At 41.8% G+C, this 27,883-nt stretch overlaps 1 protein-coding gene across 2 annotated transcripts in view; it reads right to left on the reverse strand.

The window, feature by feature from the left end:
• LOC128761202 (plexin-A2-like) overlaps nt 1-10,992 on the reverse strand; it is a 119,680-nt gene extending 108,688 nt beyond the window's left edge. For both annotated transcript variants that reach the window (XM_053869259.1, XM_053869260.1), the window contains exon 1: nt 10,816-10,992. The gene's annotated coding sequence lies outside the window, so the exon portion shown is untranslated. The remainder of the gene's footprint in view (nt 1-10,815) is intronic.
• Between the last annotated feature and the right edge of the window lie 16,891 nt (nt 10,993-27,883).

Genomic DNA, 27,883 nt, shown 5'->3' on the forward strand with positions numbered 1-27,883 from the left:
TGCTCTCCCACATAACCACACACATAAGTGGGGTTATATTGTATGTCCAGATCTATGTACATCTGAAAGGTTCCGAAGACATTACGGCAGAAAAGCAAACCCACTCACCCGCCAACTGCCTCAAAGTTGTAAAAGAAATGACCAAATAATAAAACTCAAATCATCTCATAAAATTCTGGAAATCGTTTATCAGCCAGCGCAAACACCAGCCATGACTCCAGGTCTCTTGCCAGCCTGAAATTAGATTTGCTGCTGTGTTTCTCTGCTTTCTGACTTGTATGAAACAAATCTGAATTTCACCCAGGCTGATTGTGTTATAGATGCTGGGCTACATTGCTTTTGCATAAATCACAAAGGGCTCAGAAAAAGAATACATTATCCGGCATTTGCTTTCAGATGGGAGAAAAGTAATCAAATGCTGTGCTACAGAGTATCCTTGTGAAGCTGTAAAGCACATATGTCTTAATCTCACACCGGCCCACAGACGATGTTTCTGGGAACTCTGACACGTTCTCTGCCCATATGGTTTCACAGGACGGGCGATGCCGAGCTGGGCGATATCTGGCACGAATAATTATGATCAAAGAAATTACAATGCAAAAAAGACGCAGCTGCTACTTCCTCTGCTGACAAATAACTGTGAGCCGGGGGAAACAGCAGTGATGGAAAACTGAGATCAGGAGGCAGTTCTGACAACTCTGTAAATACGAAATGCGAAATGACTTCAACATATCTCTGCCACTTTTCTTTTTATGGGGGGAGGGGTTATGGAAATATTGACTTTATTTTTTTGGGTAATTATGGTGTTGTTTACAGGGAACAATTTTTTCCCTCTATAAGGTGTTTATTCCAGGATAAAATCTAGTCAATCAAGAGACGAATCAAGGTTCATTACAGGCTATTACGTCTCGAATACAAATACAAATACATTTATTTAGGGTAATAAATGTTCCCCACTCTAAAGTGTGACCAAAAATATTATAATTTTTTTTTTTCCACAAAAGTGCGAATGTATAAATTCCGCATCAAAAATGGATTTCATTAGCTTAAACAAATCTGTGAAGTGACTGCAGTTCTCTTTGTTTAAAACCCCATTTAACATTTAATCTGTTCTGCAAATAAAACGACTCACAGAGGAGCTGAACAAATAAGAGCATCTGGCCAGATTATCTCCGCCGGTCTGGATGGTCAGCCAAACTTTTCCCAAATTGACTCCCAAACTTTATCCCCAGTCTCTGGATCTTCCAAACTAAAATCCCAATTGTTTCTAAATGTGGCAAAACAACAAGTCTAAATGGAAGAGTAATCAGGTGCTGAAAACAGATAAAGGCGGTAAAAACATTTCCGTCGGACTCCAGCTCGGAGGGATTGCAGATAAAACGCTGGAAATAATAAAGACGTCCCTCTGAGAGCGCTAATCTCTACATATTCAAACTTCTGAAGTATTCAGACTCTTAAAGTCGGCAGAAAAGCTCTTCTTACTATTTGGGCTTTATTCTGAAAATCCCCGCCCCTAGAGAAGTTGCTATTCAACTCTGTGAGGACAAAGTTTCAGATGGTCTTGGTGAGGCTATCTCTGCCTTCTAATTATGTTTTCTTAAAGATCTTCTGATAGTCATCTCACAAAGAAGCAGCCAGAGTGAAAAGCTTATATAAATAAGAACAACTGCTGCTTAGCGCGACAAGATAACACCAAACACCCAGACACCACTGAAAGGTAATGGTTAAAGGTAAGGTTTTGCTGTTGGTTTCAATTGCTTTCATCCATCCACCACTGACATTAAGCATCGTCCCTGTGTGTAGCAGCCTTTAGCACGTTTAAGGGAGTCACGACTATCTGAACAATTAGTCGACTTGTTGGCAGGTTGATGAACACACTATAGTACTGTGAATAGTAATTAGAAAAAGTAATGGAAATGTATGGAAATTGCAATAAATGTTGTTTTGAAACTATACATTTCAATTGCTGAAATACATTCGACAAATGTTGCATCACACTCTACTCTTTCATCTGTCCTTTATGAAATGTTCCCATACATTTGACATTTTTGGTGACGGTGGTCCCGGAACCACAATCATTTCTCCTCCTACTGCGCATTCTGCTAACGTGAGCAAGTGCGGGAAAGGGTGCAATGACGTCATGACTGGTCTACACAACTGACTTTGGTTGACCATTTGTTGCAGCCCAACTGTGCGTACAACTCATCCTCACTCCCATGGTGTAATATATTGACGACATAGGCAACCTAGTGTTGCGTGTTGAAGCATACGCATTGGCGTTTCAATAGACTAAAAGAACGTTTTCCTTCCCATGTAGAGTTCCAGGTTGGGGAGGGGATTGTTGTACTCAGGTTGCATGGGGGGGCATGGAGCATCACGTGCAGGGGGAACGTGAGGTGCGGAGAGAGAAAGAAAACATGTTTTACTTCCACATAGCATTCCAGGTGGGGGTGAAGATCACGCATTGTGGAGTGCGGGGAGCTGCTATTCAGTACCCCCAGTGGCAGTCCTCCTTAGTGACGGTCCCAAAAGTCACCGTGACTGAAACACACGGTAGTTTGACGGACATTACACATGGGGTGAATGGAGCGCCATCTCACGGTTTACCGAACCCCAACCCCGTTTTTTTTTTGCATGTCTTGCTGCCAATGCATTAACATGCAGCGCTGAAGGCTGTCTTTGTCATCTGTATGGGATACAAAAGGCAATTTCCATGTCAACATACTAACATATATTATAAACACATATTTTGTCTTCACAACGAGTAACAGTTCAAAATAGTTAACCAAGTGAGCAAATAAAGTCCACTTACAGTAAAAGATAGATTAGCGGTGAAAACCCTTTGAGATGTAAAATGGATTGGCATTTAAGGAAACACTGGTTATCTGACCTCGCTGAACAACTTGTTGACTTTTGCTAGCCTCTTCCCATCCTCTGCATTCCTTGATGCACAGTCACATAACTCAATTATTGCTTGGGTCTATAGCCATTGCTTTGCCATATTCTGCAGCAAAGGGCCCTCTGGTGGACACTAGTTTCTCAGCCCATATAAATACTCACCACACATCATCTTTTTCCCCTCACTGTGTCCCTGATAAGTCTCAAATAAACATTTAATCCTGCAGCCTACTGAATAAGGTCCCCCCCTTTTCAAGTTTGTCTGGTGCACAAGCGGATGGTGACGCCTTTGGGGCGGGCGGTCACCTGAGGAAAACGTTCCTGCAGATGTTGCTGCTAATCCTCCACACACATCGCTGCACCGTAAAACGATTTCCTTATTTCTTTGTCGGCTCGAGCGTCGCAGCTGTTTGTTTTGGAGCTGGCTGTTTGAACAACTCATTTGAATTCAGAACAATTTAATGATGTTTCCTCATCCGTACTTTGTTTTCCTGCTATCAAATATGCAGCTTCTGTTGTCAGAAACTCAATACTCCTCAGCTGATGTATAAATCCTTGTGTTTTTGTGGAACTCGGGGGAGAAATTAAAAATTTGCAACAGCTCTCACTGGCCTTCAATCTATCATGTATGCAACGAGTAACAGCACAGATATTTTAATTATTATTATTTTCATTATTCATAGTATCTGGTTGACATTAAAAATATAGCACCGGTCTGTGGTTTTACAGTGGTAGTAGCAATATTTTTATTTAAAATGTAGCATTAGGTTAAGTATTTATAAGAACGTTGTATTTAAAAATGACAGCCATAAGTGGGTAAAACATGTGAAAAACAAAAATTGATAGTATATTGATGTGAATAATATTTTAAAGAAATCATGGCTAAAATCTCTCAAAAAATAAAATAATAAAAAAGTTAGAAGGAATTAGGTACATCTATTTGCAGATCATTTTATGTTATTGTGAAGTCAAAAAAATGTCTGTTGCTTTTCTCAGTGTGCACACAATAACAACGATCCAATCCAGGAATATCAAAAGCACAAGTTTCAACTTCGCCATAAGCACATTTCTTCCTCATATCTTTAGCAAGAAGTAAAACACACACACACATGTACACACATTTGTTTCAAATCTCGACTCATCACACTCCCTCAGATGTGATTTTTTTTTTTTTTTCAGTCTTATTTCAACACAAAAGGGACCCGTTCTGTTTTGGAGCTGATCCAGAGCTTCAGGCTCACACAGTGTTTAGTTTTCAGTCCATCAGAGAATTAAGTTTGTTATAAAAGGAAACTTGATTGTCTCTTTTGATCGTGGCTAAAAAGTAGTTGCCCTGCTTGCTGACTTGAAGGGGTCACAGACCTGAGACACCGCATTGTAAGAAGCAGCACAGTTTCTTCTCCTTTGATGTAAACATGAAACATAAACACCTTGTTTTCTTTCTGTGAATGAACAGCTGTTTCATGGAAGTCATTCAGCATGATTAGGTTGTCTGGCTATCTGCTCCGAAAAGCCCAGAAAAACCTCGGAAGGTGTCTGAACTAGCACGTTACCCTCAAAAGCAGCAGCTCTGCTCCGATCCTGACGTGGATTGATGAGTGCTACCAAGTATACTGACTGAAAAAGAAACATTTCAGCAGCCTGCAGCAGGGCAGCTAAGCAATGATCCGCAGATGAACGTCAAACTTCAGGAAGCGCTGACTCATGGTGATCAGGGAACGATAAACTCCAAAGGACGGAAATGGTCTACACCTTACTGACTGCTGTTACTCGGGTTTACAGTGAGCCATCGTGCAGTATGGTGTAGAGTCGCTCTGACCGTTGACTGGGTTTAATTAAAGCCATCTGGTGAAGTGATAACAACCTAGTTTTGAGGGGAGCGTGCAAAAAGCTACCTACACACCAAACGCACAAAACGACTTCCCCATCATCCAAGGAGAAGTCGTGGTAGAAGTACAATCAGAACTGATCTGCTGTGGTAGTATGTTGTCTCCGGGTTCATCAGGTCCTTCAAAGGCGACTCTGTGAGTTGTCAATGCTAGCAACTGCGATTCTGAGATTCCCGTCCATGTCTCTTAAGTCTTAACTACAGCAATTGTCTTCTAAAGCGTGTTGCTAGAAACGAATGAAAGCAGCAACTCATTGACCAATATGTGTGGCATTGCATTGCTCTCACTCATATCGACAGTTGTCAAGTGGACTTTTGAGTCCCACTTTGATCCAGAAGTCTGCCATCTTGAGCTCAGGTCACCTAAGTTCCAATAGCAATGCTAGGTAAGTTCGCAACTGGGGCAACAATAAAAGCATGAAATCATCAACCCTGCAATGTGCGAACGTACCCAGACCTTCAAATGTTGCTTTAACTCCGAAGGACCTGACCTTTATTCAACTCCAGTCACCAGCCTCACCTCAAGCCTTCCTCACTATCTACTCCGAGTGCGCACCTTGCACACCGGCACCAGAGGGAAAAACAAAGTTATTACAGTGTTGGTAACAACGTGTGACAATCTGGCAGCAATGCACCATATTGTCTAGCTGTCGTCTCTGCATACTGAGCAGCCTGGCTTCCATCTGGCAGGTGAGCTTTCCACTTTTTTTCCATTTTCCAGCCACCTCTCTGTGTCTCTGTCTGTCTTCTCTGTTCTTTATTAGCCTTTCTCTCCCCAGCTACTTATCTGTTTCCACCCCTGGCTCCCGTTTTAACCACCTTTATCTGTATATCCAGCAGCAGGCTGCTGGAAGATTGATCCCTGCGCTCTTCCGAGTGCACGGCGCTATGCAGAGACACGCCAATATATTATGAGATGTGTATGACGACACACACACACACATGCAGGAGTGTTTCGGCGCGCACACAAGCAGACTGGAGGTACTCCTTCTTCTTCCTCCTCGGGCTGTAGCATCTGAGCAGTCGTATTTAATCAGCGTCTCTGTGGGCAGTGGGGTGGTTGTTGGGGGAAGGGCAGAGGTGGAAAAGGGTGGGGGGCTTCTCCATCTATGGGTAGTCGCTACTGTGCACTCACACACCGTGTAATTGTGTTACACACACTAATTCTCCTGATGTGGGCCTGCTAATGCAGTGAATGTGCGTCGTTGGCCCTGACCCACATCCCTGATATTCACATTAGTCTTAAATCAATGTCGCACATTGAACCGCTGGAAATCCCATTCTCGCTTTTTTTGCTCCTCTCATCACAACTTCTTTTATATATTTCTGAGTCATGCAGTCGCCTTCATTAATCACTGAAACGGTCTAGAATTACTCTTAACTCACAACTCCTGGTGGGAAATGACAGAGACAGATGTTCTCAATTACCTCACCTACACTGATCCCGCATCACCTGCAGGTCAGAGGAGCGCAAAGTGATGCAGTTTCCATGGCACTGTCGAAGCTTCTATACGAAAATACAGGAAAGGTGGATGAACTTGACTAGAGGAATGTGCTTAGCAGTGGCAACTTTAGCAGCATCTCATGTCCAAATATATACTTGATTTTCATGATGAAAAATGAGAATTAAATATATACTTATATATTTTATATATATATATATATATTATATATATTCTTGTTTATATATATATATATATATATTTTTTTTTTTTTTTTTTTTTTTTTACCACGACCTCATGATCTATGTAACATATTTATTAATATTCCTTTATTTTAAGACACATTTTGGTTTTCGATTTATATTTTATTTTCTGACTACACTGTAAAAAAATTTTGTTTTATTTTTGTCTTTTGAAAAATAAATTACATTCAATGCAAACTGTATCAACGCAGTTCAGTGTTCAAAAAGTTTATGATCTGAGACTGCTGACGTTGAACAATTTTTCACTGTTAAATCCAACACGCATCATTTTTCATTGACAGCCCTTATTATGTATATTTTTTTCCTCACCAACTGAATAACTTTCTATACCACTAGCTTTGTCAAGAAGTGAACACGTAGCTTCAGAAAATCAATTGTAACAACAACAATCATAATAGTAATTTAATTCGTTTTTTATTTAATTAATCATGATATGATGTAAGGTATTCAAACGTACAAAGTATTTTGTGATGATTAGAATCAATCCCTGCCATATACTCTGTAGTAGCCCCACTATTACTCTACATAGAGAATGATTGTTCTCCTTATCTCCTTCAGTTTGACCCAAATGTAAATTAGTAACGACTCAGCTCAAAGTTGAGACCACCAACAGAACTTTGGGATTATGTCACACAAATGATGTCCTCTTCATTCATAGGGCCCATCAGAAGTATCCGCAACGACATGCTTTTTTTTCAGTTGTTCATTACATCACTCTGCCGTTCCGTCCAGACAAAAGAAATTTCTCAAGATCTTTCAAGCGGAAATCTTCTGTTGTTAGAGTGTCTATAATGCCCAGACACTACAAGATGCTTTGTGTAGTGATGACACAAGTGTGCCCCAATTTTGGAGTCTGCAGCATGAGACAAAGCATGCTCGTCATCTTATTTTACTAAAGAGGATCCCGGCATTTTGAGTTTATCAGCCACTTTATTTTTACAGAAGCAACTGCAGCTTAACCACATGTGCCAAGATTAAGAACACTGAGTGAATATTTCAGCATCTTACTGCTGTAGTTAAGCAGTGACGACAGATTTTAGGGCAGGTTTTGGGAGGTTTTCTACTAATGTTTTCACTACGGTCAGCTTAGCCCAAACGTTAAGGTGTGTAGAGGAAGAAGGTGGTTGTGCCGACCGAGACTGCTCATCTGCTATGTTCAAGATAAACATTTCATTGAATAGATTCCTGTCGACAACCAATTCCTTTATCAGCCTAAACACCGAACAAGATACAGTATCATAGCAGCCGTCCAACAGCCGAAGTCAAGTCTCGTGTTCTGCTGAAACATAATCCAGAAGCCGATTTGGCCCGCCGTACAGTAGACCATCAGATCAGTCAGTCAATACCTGGAAGTGCCACATTCCATCTTTCCGCATTTTCCACATTTGTGCCGACGCCGACTCATTCTTGGAGTTACCTATGCTTCAATTCACACTGCTCACAAAGTGTTTTGAAAGGGGCAGTAAACAAGTTTGAGGGGGACAATGAAAACAAATGAAGCAGAACATGGAAAAAAAAAAGTTTGGGCTCACCACCATCTGTTGAAACACAGAATCGTCAAGTAATATTTTGCGCATAATTGAAGCATCCCACATTTGGTATAGCTGTTTGCTTACAAAAGATTGGATTATAGTTGTTTTTTCATGGTTGAGCTTGTATTTATGATGACAAACTCCAATATATAAATACTCGGAAGTGATTACTATGTAAAATTAGCACCTCTCCATGTGATCTCATTGTGATCATCAATATTATATGCAGGGTATTATATGTATAAACTCTGGGGGCAGGCTTCCAACATATGTTTGGGAATGACTAGGTAGTGAATTAAGGGTTGAATCGCCAGTGTAATAATGTTATGAAGGATGTATGGATGTCTGTAGATTGAAATTTCTAATGTCAATTAATCTCACTAAAGCTGAGTTAACTCGCGATTAGAGATAGAGAATGTGTGATTAATTAATCGCAAGTTAACGCGGCTTTAGTGCGATGAATTGAGATTTCAAATTTTGGTCATTTTTTTAGGGTATGGTGAGGTAAACTGTCTTGTCATTTCTAGGACACCAGTTTGATGACATGAAGTTACTTTTCAGCAAAGCCTGAAAAATCATCTACAGTGTTCACCCCCACTGTGTGGTTACATAACAGACATGAATCCTGTGACTACCCGAAGAAAAACTGCAGTTGAAGTCTCATTTCAGAACTAAAATTAGCAGAGAACTGATAACAAGGAGATGACCGGCGTGAACGTGCCAAGAGAGGAGCCAATTTCCCTCACTCCCTCTCTCGTCTGTGTGAAAGGCTTTACACACTCTGGAGGGGCCAGCAGAATAAAAGCCGGTCCAACTGGCCGTCCAGATAAGCCAGGCCGGAGAGAGAAGGAGGGTTCAGCTGGTTATCATAAGAGGTGAAAGTCAAAGACTCCAAACCAGTCCTCACCCTCCTTCCACCAGCAGCTGCACCCGCTGCTCTCGCAGACGGAGCCGAACAAAGATGGTCAGCAGCATTGTTTAGGTTGGCACGGCGACAGCTGTGTGTGCTGTCTCACTCTCAGCCTCGGTTCTCGGCTTTATCAACATCCCAGCGGCTACTCTGCTCCGCTGCCAAGGCTGCACCACAAAGTCTGACTATCTCCGGGCTAAATACTTCACTCTGGTATTCTCCCGGTGACCCCGGATCTGGGAATAATCCAGAATCTTCTCAAACTGCTGTTGTCAATCAATCTGAGCCCTTTTGTTGCTGGACGGAGTTTTTGCTGGAGCGTCCAGGGAGACGGTCGCTGCCGCCCAAATTCACCTCTCTGTCTCGCTGCCAGAAAACCTACTGTGGCGTGGACCTTCTTCTGTGTTTAAAGAATTGAAAATCATTCACTCAGTTTCCACTTTCTTCCGATGACGAAACTGATCATCTCATTTGTAACTCGGGGGAATCACATCATCATAGTCCCTCTGCCACTACTGACTGGAGCCAGGATGTTCCAGAGTCAGAGAGGAGTCACAATTCACGTGACTTTCAGGAGGTGCCTCAGAGCTTGATGTTCAGGACATTAAGTGACTGTCTAGTCTTTACCAAATGTTATGGGCTCATGGAGGCTGAGTAACTTGTTCAGTGAGTAGAAAAGGGGAACCAGCAGGAACGTGCAACGTGAGCACCAGAGAGTCATCATTCGCAAGTACGTCCATATCTTAATCCGTTTTTCAGAGCTGCTTCAACTAGCTGCTGGATAATTAACTCAGCTTTGGTCAGCATAAAAACTTTGTCAATATCCATGCTTTTATTGATATGTATAGATTTATATATATATATAAATGTTAATTTATTAAATATTCAAGAAAGCGTCTTTAATTGATACACATATTTCAGGTTTATCATACCCTTAACTCACATGAGTTAAACTCAAGGTACAGGGGCCAAATCTGGCCCACCTTGTCATTTTATGCACAAGAGCTTTATATACATATAGTTGCCTCAAAATGAATTTGATTAGAGTTCAATCTTTGCCACTCAAAAGACTGGTATTTGGGGTCCTTGAATTGGTCTGAAAACTTTCTACGAATGAACAATTGATGCAACTGGAAGGAATTCATGGAAAAATGGAGGCTATTTTGGCACAAAAATCCTCAGCTTAGCCCCCATCTGACAGATATCACATCCTGTTTCCGCTTTTATTTCCTGTTTGAGGATCAACAAACCATATGCATTTTGTTGAGCCTATTAAGTTTGAGTTCAGCAACCTTGCCTTAACTGAAGCGCCTTACATTGCCAAATGAAAAAAAACAAGTTTGTACATTTCTCATATTAGCCTGTAACTGATTCTTCCTAAAGCGGATACATGTGTACAAGTGTGTATTTCGTTCATGAATAATTTTAATCATCCATGAATGATTAATCTTAAATTCAATATTAGCCCTGTCCTGTTCACCGTCTTGGGCATGTTAGGTTCAAGGAAAGCAGTGGGCATGCATCTGTGGTGCGTTCACTGACCCGATCATAATTGAACGTCCAAAACTAAATGCAATGCTGTGAACTGAATCTTTAATCATCTCCGCTTCTTTTATCTAAAACACGCAATCCTGCAGAACATCGCTATTTGTTCTCGAATTCTTTTTCTCGATCATCTTTTGCCAGTTGTTGATCCAGAAACATCCGCTTTTTACTGCACGGATATGATCTCAAAGGCTCTGAGCAGACCCGTCCTGTCCAACTATCGTCACCCTTCCGAACCAGTTTCCCTCCTCCGGTTCCGTTGGACCCACAGCTGACCGCGCGCCTCTGCCTCCCCAACTTTCCCTCCCTGCTGCCGGAGGATGGAGAGACCGCTCACCTTGAAAGAAGCGGAGTCTCATTCATGAGTGGATCCGGTTCAGCAGTTTAGTTCCCGAGCCGGTCTCCGAGTGTCCTCGTCGGTCAGCGTGGACGTTAGTCAGGCAAACTGCCGCTCAATTGATTCAGCTTGTAGAGTCATCCGGGCAGCAGTGTGCGACTCTGTCAGCCGCTCGGATGGAGACCCTCCCGTCTCTCTCTCTCTCTCTCCCCCTCCCTCTCTCTCCCTCTGTGTGTGTGTGAAGTCACATCAGTTCATGTGCACATCACGTACAGTGCGCGCTTGCAGACACAAACCCCCGGCGCGTCATTGTTTGGCACTTGTACAGAACATTGTCAGATATTCTGCCGTCGGTGGAATCACGCATTAAAATCCAGAGTTTTGTGAATGAATCGATGAAATTGTGAGTCAGAGATTGGCTCGTAGTGCCACATGTGTGCTCTGGTCTTTCACTTGTTGTACATATCGGTAAATTACTGAGGAAAAATAATGTTCATTTACGCTCTTAAAGGTACAGTGTGTGAAATACGTGAAACATCTAGTGCTGTCATTGCACACGTTTCTATTCTCATATGTGATTTGAATTTGAACGATTTGGAGGATTTACATGTTTTTGTTGCTGTATGGAAAAGTTGAAAAACAGAAAACACTGTCTGTGTATATTGTGTATATATTGGAGGTGATGGATTGTCGTCCTTTCCAGAGTGTTCCAAGCCCTCAGCCCCAAACATTGGGGCTAGGATCCAAACCACCCAGTTAATGGAAGGGGAAAAAGTAAGTTTGTACTACTACTGCTAATAAGAAGAAGAAGAAGAAGAGGAAGAAGAATGAGTTATTGCTCAAGCTAGATAAAATCTGTTATCGGGGGAAAAATATTTCACAGACAAAAAAGGAAAGGTGGCATGCTATATAATATAAGTTCTAAGTGAAAATAAGTGTTGAAAAAGAGAGACAACAGAAATGAAGCATTCGATAATCAGATTTAATGAATTTTCTTTAACAAACAATTAACTATGGTGACTATCATTAATTAAAACAGATTTTTTTGAGACCCAAATGTGCTGAAGCTCTGACAGTACGGTTGGTATTGTAATTTTTAGATGGAACCTTCATCAATGATCTTTCCACGCTGGAAAACTAGTGAAATACTTTAAAATCCACCAGCGCATTGCTGAATCTGCTTCGCGAGTCTGTACTTAACCACTGCCATCTATAGGCGGAGAGTGGAAAAGCATGGTGGAGACAGAGGAGGGTGAATGTTTGAACACTTTTGCTGCAGCACCACTGCTTCAAAGATCAGCTTTTAAAAAAGCATTGTGTGTGTTTGCTACCAAAGTCAGAGCCAGAGGTTTGCTCCAGTGGCAGCATCCTTCCAAAGCATCCAGCTGTCTTCAGCTCATTATCTGCCTTTGTTGCATCTAAGATGAGCTGGAGATGTGAGACAGACTACCTGTCGATGTCCCCGGCTGCTCAGTGTGGCCGAGAGAGTCCCATAGGCCCCGTCCAGATGGCCCCTCTACTTCATGTCAGCAGCCGTCATCACACACGGTTAGGGAACACACGAGCCTGTAGCCCACACACAGACACACGCAGCAATTGCTATAGCTGCAGGTGAGAACATGAAAAAAAGTGCTAGTCACTGTCACTCAACAAACAGGTGTGTAGAGTGACAGTGAATGAGGGAAAATAAATAAAAATAAAAAGTAAGACAAAATGTGAAAAAATGAATGAATAAGTTGTCAGAGGTGAAAGAGACAGAAAATAAAATTTAAGGAATAGTAAATTTAAAAAAAAAAACACTAAATAAAACCCACTTTTTCTTTTGACATGTGTTTTTACATTGACCTATTATTGAATGAATATAAAATAATTACTATTATTATCATTATTAAAACGAAATGGTTAATATTGTATTCCAATGATAGCAATCACGTTAAAAAGAAAATTATTATAAAATTATTATTATTATAAAACATTTATTTATTATATATATATGGTACCAATTTGATCCAATTTTCGTGATCAAATTTGAAATAAAAACTATTAAAAAATGTTTCTCAAAAATTATTTCCAATTGTGAAAAAACATACATGGGGATAATATAGAATCAAAATAAACAATTAATAAACTCCTGCATTGAAGAAACTTTTTCAGCAATCTTGCTACTCTTTTTTTTTAATTATAAAGGTGTATGAGTGACTGTGACATCATCCTTCATTATCTCTTTGTGTGAATGAACACACCCAATTCTCTTTAATTCGCCCTATCTGCGGCTTGAGTTATTGAATATGCAGCACAAGGTAAGAAAGATGATTTGTGCTTGAGTGAATGATGTTGGGTAATTGTGCTATCTTTCACCACTGGTGCTGGCAGGGTGAGCTGAGTAACAGAGTCGTAGATTAGTATATACGCCGCTCGCCCGCTGAATTACTCGCCAGTGTCTGGGGCAGTTGTGAATTTGATGAGCTGCTGCTGTGACTCATGTATGATTGTTTCACCAGCAGCTCTGGATGGTGTTAAAACACTGTGCTGCAGAAAATGTGTTTTATTTCATTCAATATTGACATGTGTTCGGGCTTTGATGTGATATAAAATGTATCACTTCATATTTACTATTATTTTTAAAAAAAGGTTTTATATGTTCAGATCTTTATTATGTCAAAACTAGTGCTGTAATTTAACGCGTAAAAAAATATAACGCAATAATTATGAGTATCAACGTTTCTTCATTTTGCCTCATTTAGAGGTGTGTGATACTTTTATTATTCATTTTTTTAATCGCTATATTGAGCTTAAGTGCCTATTTGAGACAGCCTTATTTTATTTCAGAATTTTATTTAGTTAACTGAATCGTATTTGTATTACATTTTTGAAAACAGCTTTATTTTATTTATTTAACTGTATTGCTGTTTGTTTTACATTTTTGAACAATGCACCTGGCCTAACAGGTTTGCGGATGTGCTTGACCTTTACGTTTGGATTTCATTGATGAAGCACAGTTCACCAATAAAAAATTGGATTTCAAATCTTCTCTTCTTACTGTATTCAATTGATTAGTCATGCACTACAATTTTTTAATATCGTAGAACTCAAATTCTTTATCAGGAGACCTCTAGCAGATATGACATAAAAATGCAATTAATTCGATTAATTACAAAATTCTGTAATTAATTCGATTATTATTTTTTTAATGGACTGACAGCACTAGTAAAAACATTTGCTTTTAGGAGTATATTAAACCGATACTCTATGAGGAACATAATTCTCTGAGCAACACCTTGGACATGAAATGCTGAAACATAATCTGAATTTGTCTGTCTAATAAATATCATCTCTGTGTGATATATATATATATATATATATATATATATAAGGTTTAGCATATAAAAAGTTCTTGATAGTAAATGTCAGACCTAGATATTTTTCGTTGAACAAATTCAAAATTGTCAAATAATGCAAATGTTTGCTTATTATAGGCTGTCCATAAATAAAATATCCTATTCCTATTTTCTCTTCTTCTTTAAAGATATATTTTGAATTGTATTTTTTTTAGATCAAATAATAACTAAAAATGTAATTACCAAAAAGTCCATGCATGTCAAATAAAATCTCTAAAATTGTTTTTCAAAGCGCTTTTTGGTAAGAATTATGGTGACACATGTAGCCTGGGACCTTTTATAGCCGGGAATAAAAAGTGATAAGCCACAGCAGAGCAGCAGTGAAATTAATTTTACACCATTCGACACAGGAAGTGGAGATTTATGTCCAGTGGCTGCGCAGGAAGCAGGGTGCCCTTTAGGAGGAAGGATGTGAGAATGTCAGCGCGGCTAATACCTTCACTCCTCTGAGTGTTTGTTAGCAAAGCAGTTATTGTTAACAACCAGACCTGCGCTCTGTTTTGTTCATGAACCACAATAGATCTCACATGACAGCTGAACATGTAAGTATGACAAGTATCACTGGCCACGTGTGAATATGATTCAGCATCAGGAGTTATTGATTGAAGTGTAGAGATGGTTGCTAATGGTTAGCATCACAAAATGGTTGAAATGATGGGTGCAAATTAAAGTAATTTGCTCATCGAAGTAAAGTAACATTGCTATATAATGATAATGACAAAAAAACATCCTTACCGATGTACTCTTAAAGAAATAGCATCAAATTTATCAGCTACAATCTACTGATATACGTGCCTGAAAGCAAAACCAGAGTTGAATGTTGGTAAAAGGGAGGTCTTGAAGGTCATAAATAAAGGTTCTAAGTGTAAATGAGGACATGAAGAGAATAGATTTGACAAGAGAGGGCGGTTGAGTGAGCTTCAGGTGCATGAGGAAGACTTGCATCGCAATCTCTCAGGAGAAATGCCAAAGATGAAGAGACGTTTATATCACTCAAATCCAAAATCACTTTGAGAGTCATGTCTTTGCTCTGCGCTCTTCCTCCTCTGCAGTTCATTGGCAAATATTGTAATTTGTACTTGAAATCGTGGAAATCGTTTTCTGCAATTTTTCCGTGTTCTCACTGTTGGAGGAACAAAAGTTCGAGCATTTGTCAAACTGACTGTGTGGTTTGATTTATGAGGCGGTTTTATGCACATTGTCAGGATAGTGTGTGAGACAGAGTTGAAAAAAAGTTGAAAACATTTCCGTTTTTCAGAGTCAGGCATGTTTACTCAGAAAAATGTGGAGTAGTTTGATTTAACAGCAGTTTGCTGCAGTTTTCAAAGACACATTATCACCACAGCATCATAGAGCATTTTAACTGCTGCTTGAATAAACAGAGACCAACATGAAGCCGAAGTTAACGATTTTGGTCTCAGAAGACCAAGCAGTTGGAAGTTTACCTGCTCAAACTCAATCTAAAGCAGGAGCATCAGTCATAGACGTTCCAAGAAATGTATCACCGTTCGCTTTTGCTTGCTTGTTTACTGTAGATGAAAAAAGGGAATCATATATTCAATGACCATTTTTTTCTGTTCATGTTTAATTGTTTGGCTGCCTTGGGGAAGGAACATACTCCTGTCAGATGTCTTGGCTGTTCCACTTTGCTCACAAGTATACTCTATGGGCTTTTGCAGTGCATTTTGGGTCTTGTAGAGTGAGACAGCCTCTGCGCCACATATGAAGCTAATGGTGTGCAGGCCATATTTGCTGCTTGTGGCCATATGTGCTGCTTTGCATGATTACTACTTCATTCCATTCAAATACCTGTTCATGCATTTTCTTTAAATTGTAACCACTACTTTATTTAGCAGCTTAAAACATCTGTACCTAACTGGCATTTAATACCCTGTCACACCATGAGGTTTTGCCCAGTATATGTCAACATATCAAGATTGCCCTATGTTGACGTGGATTGGTAAGCTCAGAGCACGCTGAGGCACACTGGTATACAAGCATGGCACAGCAGGTTGAGCTTGTTGAGAATTTTATGTATACACAATATTATAAACAGTATTGCTAACCTATATCTCATATGTCTTGCGTAAGTAGTCGGTAAGTTGTGCGATTATTGACACACGTTCTCACTTGCTTAGGCACAGTCTTGCCAGGGTTGGCCGATAGGAGGTGGGTGTCACGGACAAAGCTACTGATGCCCCAGTTGATGCCCCAGAGTCGTTGGAATCAGCATTCCACGCTTGTATCCTGGTTCACATCCACAGCCGGGAGGTTGAGCTTTTCTTCTGCATGTTGATACAGTGGTGATGTTGATGCTGTGATGTCTGGGGAGGTTGGGACACAAGGATGGAAATTTAACTAATGGAATCCTGGAGCAGTAGTAGTAGGCTTCTATTATATGTTATATCATGCCATTGTCGTGATATGCTGCCTTGCGCTATGCATATGTTGGACCAGGGGTCGGAATCTGATCTATAAAAGAGCCGCAATGGGAGCAGGTTTTTATTCCGACCACTCAGTAGTACACCATCTCACCAATCAGACATAAGGCGCTGCTTGTTTGGTTGGAACAAAACCCCGCACCTGCTGTGGTCCTTTTGTGGATCAGATTGAGACCCCTGCGTTCGACCTCATTGTGAATGGCCGGCAATGTGCTACACATCCGTTGGTGTAAGTTCTTTATGAGGTATCAGAACAATACGTTGGTATGGAGCAGTGAATGGACAGGCTGGACGATGAAAGCGTACGTAGAGGTAATGATTCAAAGACGCCCCTCAGGGTAAATCTCCCCTCTGCTGCAACTTTGTCACTGTCTTTATTCAGTTACTTAGGTAACCGCTGCGGTCATTTTAACCAGCTCCGGTGTGTGTGTGTTGTGTTTCTCTGCATTGTGCTGATGTGCTCATTATGATTATTGTACTCTTGCTCGTGGGCTTCTCATACCCACTTGCCAGCCAGCTAGATGCAATCTTCTCCATGGAAATTAGCATTTCAGCACAAAGCTGCGGGAAAAACTGAGATGTAAATGGCAAGAGCTATGAAAGAAAAGCCCAATCAAACTGTCATAACATGGAGAATAATAACCACAGAGGCATAAGAACCTTTCGCGGCAAACATCCGCGCGGCCAGGCCCGCAGAAAAAAAGAACTCTCTAGAACCTCATTTGCGATAAATAGTCGTCGATTCACACGGCGCTTCACCCAATCACATCCATCATCCGCAGACTTAATAAGATGTTCATGGAAAAGACGGCGTGCGGTGAAAAACAATTATCTACAAATTCTCCAGGTGTCTGCTCCTGCTTGCATGAATCTCTTTCAGCACGTTGTTTTTATATAAAGTGATGCTCTCGCTTCTTTAATGCGCACTAACTAGAGCGAGCTACAGTGTTTCAATCCACTGATGCTAAATCATTGCTCCAAAATGACTGATCCACATCAAGCATTTAGACACACTTATCATCAATTACTCGCAATACCTCATTAAAATACGTGCCACAGAGTTCTCCTCACTCACTAGTTAGGTCAGCTTTATGAAACTTGAACATGATTATCCTCGTGCCACCACCGCCTGTAGCACTCTCCCATTCTTAGCCACCAACTTCAACAGAACATGCCATAACACTGAGATTTCAGTCGCATCAAACATTCATGTCCACATTCTATCTCTTCTAGAAGCCGACGGCCATTAGCTCTCTGGAGCATAAATTGGTGTTTTTCACTTCCAGAGGCTGCTGAAGACGACATCTACTTTGTTGTACCATGGAATAAAGTCACAAACAAGAGTTATGCACATTCTGCCACCAGCTGGTTACACTGGGAAGAAAAATGGAATAGTCCAGTGAGCATCCTGCCATGCAACACCAACGTTTACAACTGTGCTGCCTCCACTGCCCTTCACTTTAGTCCTCCGTCTACCTCCGTGGTCAGCCAATCTGCCTTTGGTTCTTTCATGCTCAGCCCTGTTCTTACTTGCCACTTCAACTTTCAACCCAAAATTGCCCCAGTCTTTTTTTTGCAGAAGACCTATGTTACAATCTTCAATCCAACACCACAGACATTCATCTTTCCAGGTACCAGTCATTCACTTCAACGGCAGACACCAGACCAACACATCACGTATCAACACTTGTCAAGCAGAATTTTTTTGGTCCAGCGTTGACACCGTATTCTGTGTCACACGGGTTGACTGGCCTGTCCCACGCACTAAAGTACGGAAGGGCCAAGAGATAGGGAAGTCATCTAGTTCCAAGCTGACATTTGGTCAGTTGGTACATACGGTCACTCAGGGGCTCATGAGCAAGACTCATGGTTCCACAGTCACACACGGTACAATAAATACCAGGTAGCATCACAAGTAAGCAAGCAATGACAGTCGTCACACCTGCACATCCTGCTAGGGACACACTAGACTGGGGAACACAAAAAAAACATGAATAAAATATTTACGAGCTTGTTTTTATTACCACCATTATTATTGTGCTATTAATAACCACAATAACCCGAGTAAAATATAGTGAGGCTTAACAAGATGCTAATCAGCACTTTAGAATGATTAATTACCAGATAATATGCTGCTAATATTCATACAGCAAGACTGAGTGATATATGCTAATATGTGTTCCCTCAGCAGTTCCCTTGATTTCAAAGAAACGTGTCACCACCTGACTCCAGCGGATGGCTGACGTCTGTGTCAACATTGGACGTAAAGTCCTCCTGACAAATCGTGATGTCTGAGACTAGATTAGATCACATTAGCTCTCCTTCTGGATTTGATCATACAGTGCCACTTTCAACTGCTGCACCCTTTATTGAACTAGTGGTAAATTTATATTTGCCAATGCCACACCTCAAACTTGACTCACGATATCCAGTGTTAGCCACCGCTCCTGAACAAGATGTATTCATTTAACACGTCTCAATCCCAGAGCATCAAGGTCCTCGGGGAGTGAAACTGATATATATGGTAACCGCCTGCTGGTGATTCGTCCCAGAAGTAATTCCATAAGAGGCGCAGCTTGTTTGTTTGATCAAAGGTGTAACATGCCTGGACAGATGGGCGGGGTTTGGCTCCTAGAGGGGTGTGTCAACAGACTCAATAGAGATTAGTGAGGGAGCCTTATTGGTTTATAGTTGTTTAAATAATTGACTAATACTGTTGTTCATCACATCAAGTCTCTCAATGCCTCTTTTTCCTGAACGGTTTAACAAGTAGAGTGAGTTCTTTCTAGGACAAGGTACCAAAACCTCTTACTGCTTTGGTGTCACATGGTGGCTTAGACGACTTTGAAGAAGATTTCACACATAGGAGCCCGCTGTGGCGCTCAGTTGTTGTGAAATGTGAGGAAGAGTCCCATGACTGTGGTGTTATGAATGTGTCCTCAATATTCAAAAGGTTAAAACAAGGCAACCATTGTCTCACTCTCAAGGACCAGGATTAGAAGCAAACCTGGTTTGTTACAAAGAAGCATGTGGATAGTGATTTTGGTTCCTACTAAGAGGTGTGTGTTGTAGAGAATAAGGCTTCGGGATGTATTCAATTGGACTGTAGGATTTTTTTACTTTCAAAACTGGTTTGAAACCAAATTGTTATTACCATTTGTATTTCCATCTTCTCACTGTCAATGATAATTCTCAATGATAGCGCATGATAACTAGATTCTCTCTGAGCCAGAGCGTGAATGACGGAAACCATTTTACACTTTATTTTGAATCTGTCATTCAAACACTAGCTTTTCCTCGCTTTTCTCTCAGCTTCATCCAAACATGCGCTCTACTCAGCTTCATCGCAACTTAAACGATTGATGGAGATCTAATTAATAATTTCCTGCCAAACAAGAAATTGGATATTTCCAATGTTCTGGATTTTATACACTATCTGACTCCTTCACTGAATTAAATTGAAAATAAATTGACTCTTTCCACAGTTCTAACGGTGTGTAAGTGAAGTTGTGCGCCGCCCGCGTGTTTTTCCTCGCTCTATTACTGCGATTCACTCCGGGGAGATGAGGTGTCTGAGACAGTGTGCCGAGGAAGTGTTTGTCATATGAAAACAAGCGGTTCTGGCATCAGTCATGCATTTTCATTACTTGACATTTACTGACATTTTGTGTCTTCCAATTTATTCCACCACTGCAAATCAATACAATATAATGGAATGGCCGGGGAGGCGGCGAAAAAACTCTTTTGTCATAATGGTCATTGAATTTCATAAAATGTGGACAATACTCATTCATTAAACATATTTGCCTTTTATTTTGAACCTCGTTTTCAAGCAAATGCCAGTGTGGCTCCCACTGGCCATCAGTAGAGACAGACCTTGATTTTCAACTCTGATCACAGCACCTAGTTTCTGAAAGATACTCATATATCCAAAACCTTTATAAAGCAGCACTAAGCTTGCCAAAATGTAATGTTGGGCAATGCAAAATATGGCTTCCATCGATTGAAGCTACAAAAACAAAAATACTCATATTTAGCTGCGACAGGAATGTGGGAACTATAAAACATTTTATTCTCACAATGGGGAAATTGTGGTTGTTACAGCATCATACAAACATTAAAGACACTAAAGACAAGCATTAAACATGAAAGACATAAACAAAGCAGCAACGCAATCAACAACAAACAGAAACAGAAATCACAGTAACAAAAAAAAGGGAAATTTCATAATTTCACTCTGATCTTTTTGAGGGCAGTTCCGACTGGATTTGGGTATATTTTGATTTCTAGAAGCGTCAATTAAAATGATAAGCATTTCCTCATTTATTCATGTATTTATTCATGTATACGTTGGACGACGAGAAACCTTTTATCCTAAGAATTGACGCACCATTAGGCCTGTGCATGTGCCTGGTTATATAAATACCAGTAAACATGCAATGATTCATGGTAGAGTCTTGGCTGTAATTAAGACTCACAAGAACTAAATAACACAACAGTCCAAGATCCTTTGGCGATCAGTTGTGCCGCTAATTTCATGCTTCAATCTGAATTCACATTTTCAGATTTATCGCTCATCGACTTGAGTCCTTGTGTGTTTGGCAGCAGTTGTCGAGCCCTCCTGCTCAGAAGTGTACCTGCTCCTGGGGGTCAGCCCCTGTGTGAACAGGTGCACAAAAATCAATCTGCTACAATCAGCGTTTTTCCCAAATTTCCTGTGAGAGTCGAGCGCACCTTCCCAGCCAAATTGGGACCTTGCCCGGTGCACAGTATTTCAGCTGAGCATCAGCTCTCCTGGATTTCCAGCCAACTTCTTGTTTTTCTTATTTGAATTGACCTTTTAATGCTCGTATTTTGTTATCAACCAGACAAGTTGATGCACTCCAGCCTGCCTGCTCTTCTAAATTTGGGCCAACATCCAATTTTGTTATTAAATAGCGTTGTGGAAATCTTGAATGCATTTGACCTTCTTTCCTGGAATTCATTTGCATTCGGCTTATTGGATGAAAGCAATTTAGTGTGGCACATAAATTGGCATTTTCTTGTCAGAAGTAGATAGGGCAAGTGTAAATATTCATCAGGAGCAGACAGAAAAGCTTCCCCCCGTCGCTGCATATGAATGGAGAGAAATGGGAAATTGGTTCCTTTAACTGCGAAGCGACCGGTGTGGTCAGAACGGCGCCAGAGTTGAAAGAGAGAAAATACAAAAGTGTAGGAAAAATGTCGATCGCTGCCATCAACTGGCCAGTTCAGCAAAATTCAGAAGTGCCTTTCTGCAGATGTTCTAGGCATCTGCCATTGAAAACCTCAGCACAAATGTCAAAGACATGGTTTAATGTGCCGAGCCAGTGTGGTTATAAGCTGCTGCAATGGTCACTGTTGGACCCCGGCTGCACTGCTGTGATGAGCTGATTCACTCACCTTACCTCTCATTACTGGATTCTTTTCTAATGCAGGGGATGGACACCCGAGCACGGAGTTTCATGATGTGTACTGCTTTTTTTCTGCCACGTAGTAGAGCAAACAATAGATGGGAAATGAATGAGGGGGAGAGCAAGTCTCCGGTCTCGCTCCCTTGGACAGGAATTTCAAGAAGGTCTATTGTGTCTTGTGTTTTTTGTCTTTGTTTTTTTATTTCCTGAGAACAGACAACACAACTGGGGCACACCAGGAGCAAAGCATTAAAAAAAAAGAATAACAATGAAATTAAATGAGTAAAATTGAATGTTATGTTGGAAAGAAAACTCCACACTGTACAGATGTGATCAATCTGCCTCAGAGTACTTCAGCAAGCTGTTTGTATTGGAGGCTGAAATTAAAATATTTTCGTCAGTTTGGTGAAAAAAAATACCAACCACTATTTGCATTATTTTCTCTCAAAGGCACAAAATATGTCCTGTACTTAAATGTCATGTCATACTTTTAATATTTTTTAATATTTTTGATATTGTTGGACACATGAAATGATGATTGGCAGGAGGCAACGGTCAATCCAGAGCAGAACCTCCCCCTCGGCTGTCAGATAGATGTAATTGTGACCAGCCCTTGTTGTTTGTGGCTTATTTATTTATTAGTTGCTTCTAATATTTTATTTTATTTTATTTTATTTTTGCACATTATTTCAAAGCACTTTCCTAGCTGGTGGGATCCTCACTGACCATGGCAATAAAGCTGATTCTGATTCTGATGAAGCAGGAACACCACATTGGGACACTTTAAATGCATTCAGCCCCCATGCTGCAGGTTTTGTTGCATGTGGATGCAACAAATATCAAGTTGGAGCCACAGCGAACAGCTAGAGTACTGAGGGCAAAGTGTCTCAAATCAAATAAATGATAAAACGTTTTGTTGACTTTACAAAGCGATCAGTGGCGTCTTTATAGTCAAGCTGGTATTGACCCCAAGCCCCATGTTTTTCAGCTCTTCCACGTATCTGACATGTGTAATAGAGCATTCAGTTTCTGAAAATCTGAAAAATTTATTCATTCATTTATTCTCTTTTGTGGAACACTCAGGACAGGTCACCAGATGCCCTCAAGGACGACCCGCGTCCTAGACTGGCAAATTAAGGAAACCGGAGGCATAATCTTGACCGTATTGACGTTAACTTTTGCTGTGCTTCCATAGCATTCAAGCTGTTTTCAAGCCACCGGACAAACTACTAAAAAGAGAGGTCCGACTGGACCAGGCCGGATGGGAAGCTGTGACCTTCTTTAATCAGTGGTTCATTCGGATCCATCCAAGGGAGATAGCAAAGTTTAAAGGGGAGAGAGGAAGCTCATGATCCAGGTGGCGGAGCACAAGATCACAGACTGACAAGGAATATATAAAACGCCTGAAACTAGGGAGGTGGCTGGCAGGTTTTGAGGGGATGAAGCCTGATGTGTAAGGGTACAGGATTAAGACGCTCCTGACAGCCATAATCTTGCATTCACAAATTGCTCCGTCAACAGCTTTGCGTCATTTATCGATTTATTTTTAAGACAGTCAAATCCCCTCATTGTCCTCACTTTCCCCCCTAATTTGTAGCTGGCTCTATTTGCCTGAATTGTGTCTTTCATTCCATTTATCATTTTAAAAACTCAACATTAATTCACAAGTCTGTGATCATCTGTAGGTGGTACTTGTGTCTGTTTGGCATGAGTTTCCGCCAAAGTACCTTGGGAACAGAAAAATGTACTTTAAAGATACATTTTCTTGTGGAACCATACCGTCACATTTCTTGTCAGTCACCAGGAGAGCAGAAGATCTTCTTTATTGAGAAAATCATAAAGGCCTCTTATCCGTTCATGTATCTTGAATATCGACCCAATAATGGAGAAAGAAAGGATCGGGATAAAATCCATAGGTAAAAAGAGTCTTGTACTCATCATCAAAGAACAGAAGACTATTGGTTGGATAGATGAATGGATGGATGGGTTGCTGGGTTGGTGGATGGATGGGCAGATAGATGAAACAGCTGGAAGAGAGAACTGGATGAGTCGGCTGTAATTCGGGAAGGAAGAGCGCGCTGGATTCATGAATCTAGCTCTAAATCCATAGAAGCTCTGAAAATCCTCAATGGTGTTTCAACTAGCATCTGAAAAACTCACGTGTTCCTCCTTTTTTGAAGTTTCTGCCCATGTTAAGAATGAATAATTCATCTTTATAGAGCTGTTTATAAATGAGCACGTCAATATGAGGCCTTTACTGTAGTAAATAGAACTCAGCAAAGAAGCATGATAACCCTCACCACCATTAGAGTTTCAGCACCTACCACATAATGAATCTCTTAAATGCTGTAACTACTGTCACAGAAGGGACAGCCTTAATTGTCTCCCCCATTTCATTTAAACACAATCAGAGTTCATTGAAAAGCAATTTCCACTTAAAAGTTGAGATGCAATCAGCTCTAATGAAAAATTCATACACTCAACGTGGTGAGAATAAAAGGCTCTTCTGCGAGCGTCTGGTTGAAGTCAGATTGCGCCTCTATCATCTTGGATTATACATGCAAGTTAAATTTGTCCTGCAAATCAGTATCATTCATCTCCGAGCCGTTGCTGCTGCGTCTCATTTAGGAGGCTTAAAGAGGCAATTTAATTTTTAAAAATATATATATGATAGAGCCGCTCAGTCACCATAATCCAGAGTTTACTGATCTTTCCCAAGGGTAGAGGCTGAGGACAATGGGGAGGTTGTCGTTTCATTTCAGACGACAAATAGACAATGGGCTTTAATGGCTACGGCATTGATCCGAATGAGTGTCGGACATTTCAGGATTTATCTAGGACATTTGTGAAATGCTTACGTTAGTTGCAAAACAGTCTGGAGGTCATCATTCCACTAGTCACTAAATCAGCATGCACCTTGCCAGACAACGTTTTCCAGTGCACACCATGTGTCAAAACCAAAAACCGAGTTCTCGGTTTATTAGGAGAGCCATGGTTTAACTGCTCTTTAAAGACCCCCCATAGACACAAAACAGTGCCATGGGATGTTGGTAAGAGACCAGTTCTACAGGGTAAGACGTGTCAGTGCAACCACCACAAGTGGGAGTGGTCAGTCTGCTCATCAGTTGGTGGCTGATGAGGCTTCATGAAACAATGTCCTGTGGGGGGGCACTCGGGAGGTGTCGCCTGTCACCCAAAGGTATGATGGGTAGGGACCTGACCGAGGGTATATATAGAGGCTTTGTGGGGAAACGTGTTAGAAGATTGTGCCAAGAAGAAGAATAAACAACAAGTACCTAACCTGAGACTCCTGACCTTTTTGTCTTGCCTCATTGGTGACCCTGTTTTTGAACATACTCGAGTTGGACGAGGATTATGTTCCCTCATCATCAGCCGATAGAGGCGTTCGCCCCTCGCGCTCCAGTTCCCGCAGCCGACCTGCTTGGAGGGATTGGTTAAACTCCCGGAGTTTTGGCAGAACGATCCGGGTCCGTGGTTTCAGCACGTCGAGGCACTTTTCCATCGGCGGTTTGGCGTCAAGGATCGCTGCTGCATCCCTCCCTGCTCATTCAAGGCTCCAGGAAACAACAGGGCGCTGGCGTGCAAGAGGAGCTGCTGTTGGTTAAGGACTCGCTCTTGGGAAGAAGATTCCTGGTGGACTCGGGTTCGCAGAGAAGCCTCCTACCTCAGGCTGACACAGACTTGTCGGCACGAGGACGCGGGTTGTCCTTGAGTGCGGCAAACGGATCCTCCATTGAGACTTTTGGAAGTAGGTCGGTGACAGTTAATTTCAATGGTCACAGTTTTGTTTCTGTTCGCTGTTCCCATCATCATCCCATCAACTTTCTTTGTGCCAATAGTTTGTTGGTGGACGTGACTAACCGTCATTTGATTGACGCTGTGTCATTTGCCTCATTTCCTTGTCAAACTGGAGGACCCGGCTCGTTGACTCATGGTAGCTGTGTGGCAGTGGGAGACGGGTATCAGAAGTTGTTAATTGATTATCCATCTCTACCAACGCCTGCTTTTTCATCCTCCATTGCCAAACATGGGGTGGAGCACTTCATTCCCACGGTTGGCCTTCCGGTTTTCGTGCCCGCTCGGCGCCTAGACTCAGCTAAGTTAGCCATAGCTAAGGAGGAGTTAGCTACGATGGAACGCTTGGGAATAGCGCGGCGCTCGAACAGTCCCTGGGTCTCGCCCTTACACATGGTGCCGAAAGCAGACAGGTCTTTGAGACCGTGTGGAGACTTCCATTGGCTAAATAATGTGACTGCACATGACCGTTATCCCGTCCCACACATCCAAGATTTCTCATTGTGTTTAGTTGGCATGAAGGTGTTCTCGATTGTGGATCTGGTGCGGGGTTATCATCAGGTTCCAGTACGTACAGAGGACGTCCCTAAAACCGCAGTCATAATGCCATTTGGGTTGTTTTGATTTCCTGTGGCCTCAAGAGGATAGCACAAACCTTTCAGAGGTTGATGGACTCTGTGTTGCACGACCTGGAATTTGTGTTTGTGTACTTGTACAACATTTTGGTGGCCAGTCCTTCAGTTGAGGAGCACCTGCTGCACCTTAGGCAGGTTTTTCAGCGTCTCCATCATCACGGTCTGATCATTAAGACAGCTAAGTGTCAATTTGGTCTGCTGGGTATCGACTTCTTAGGCCATCGCATCTCGTCTCAAGGTGCTGTGCCTCTACCAGCTAAAGTGCAAGCCATGTCAGCTTTCCCTCGGCCGGTCTCTGTCAAGTCCCTGCAGGAGTTTTTGGCCATGGTTAATTTTTATAACTGTTTCCTGCCCTGTGCAGCTCACCTCTTGCAGCCGTTGTATGAGGCTTTGAGGCTGAAAAAGGCCAACGATCAGGTCCAATGGACCTCCGAGAGGCAGCAGGCTTTCAACTGTGCGAAAGCTGCTCTGGCGAATACCCATTGCTCTCAGAACTGATGCTTCCAACATTGCTGTGGGAGCTGTGGTGGAAAAGCGTGTGGCTGGTGTGTGGCAGCCGCTGGCATTTTTCAGTCGCAGGTTACAGGACAATGAGCGTAAATACCGTATGTTTGACAAGGAGCTTTTAGCACTTTACCTGGCTACGCGTCATTTCCACTTCCTGCTGGAGGGCCATGTGTGTAGCGTGTGTAGCGTGTCAACGTGCGAAAGTACAGCAGCACACATAGGCCCCTGTAGGAGCCGTTTGCGATTCCAACTAAGCGATTTCTCCACGTTCACTTGGTGGGGCCACTACCACCTTCTCAAGGTTTCACCCATTTGCTCACGGTGGTGGATCGTACCACTCGGTGGCCTGAGGCTGTTCCTCTTTCTTCTACTTCTACCGCAGAGGTGGCGCGTGCGTTCCTTTTCACTTGGGTCGCACGTTTTGGAACTCCATCTGACATTACTTCAGATAGAGGTTCCCAGTTCATTTCTGAGTTCTGGTTGGAACTAGTGAAGTCCCTGGGAACGCAGCTTCATCGCACAACTGCCTATCACCCGCAAGCGAACGGCATGTGCAAGCGTTTTCACTGGTCTCTGAAGGCCTCGTTGCGTGCTGCTCTCTGTGACACAAATTGGGTTGATCGTTTGCTGGGTTTGTGTTCGGCTCCTAAGGAGGTTCTAGATGCCTCTCCTGCGGAGTTGGTGTTCGGTCAACCGCTTTGTCTGCCATGGGAGTTTTTGCTAGAGGGGCGGGTGGGGTTTCATTGCCCCATGCTAAATAAGTGTTTTGCAGCCCCCGTGCCGGTGCACCATTGTTTTCCGCAGCGGCTCGTTTTGTTTTTGTCCTTCATGACACTCAT

The sequence above is a fragment of the Synchiropus splendidus genome, chromosome 6 (assembly GCF_027744825.2).
Source record: "Synchiropus splendidus isolate RoL2022-P1 chromosome 6, RoL_Sspl_1.0, whole genome shotgun sequence".
NCBI classification, from domain to species: domain Eukaryota; kingdom Metazoa; phylum Chordata; class Actinopteri; order Syngnathiformes; family Callionymidae; genus Synchiropus; species Synchiropus splendidus.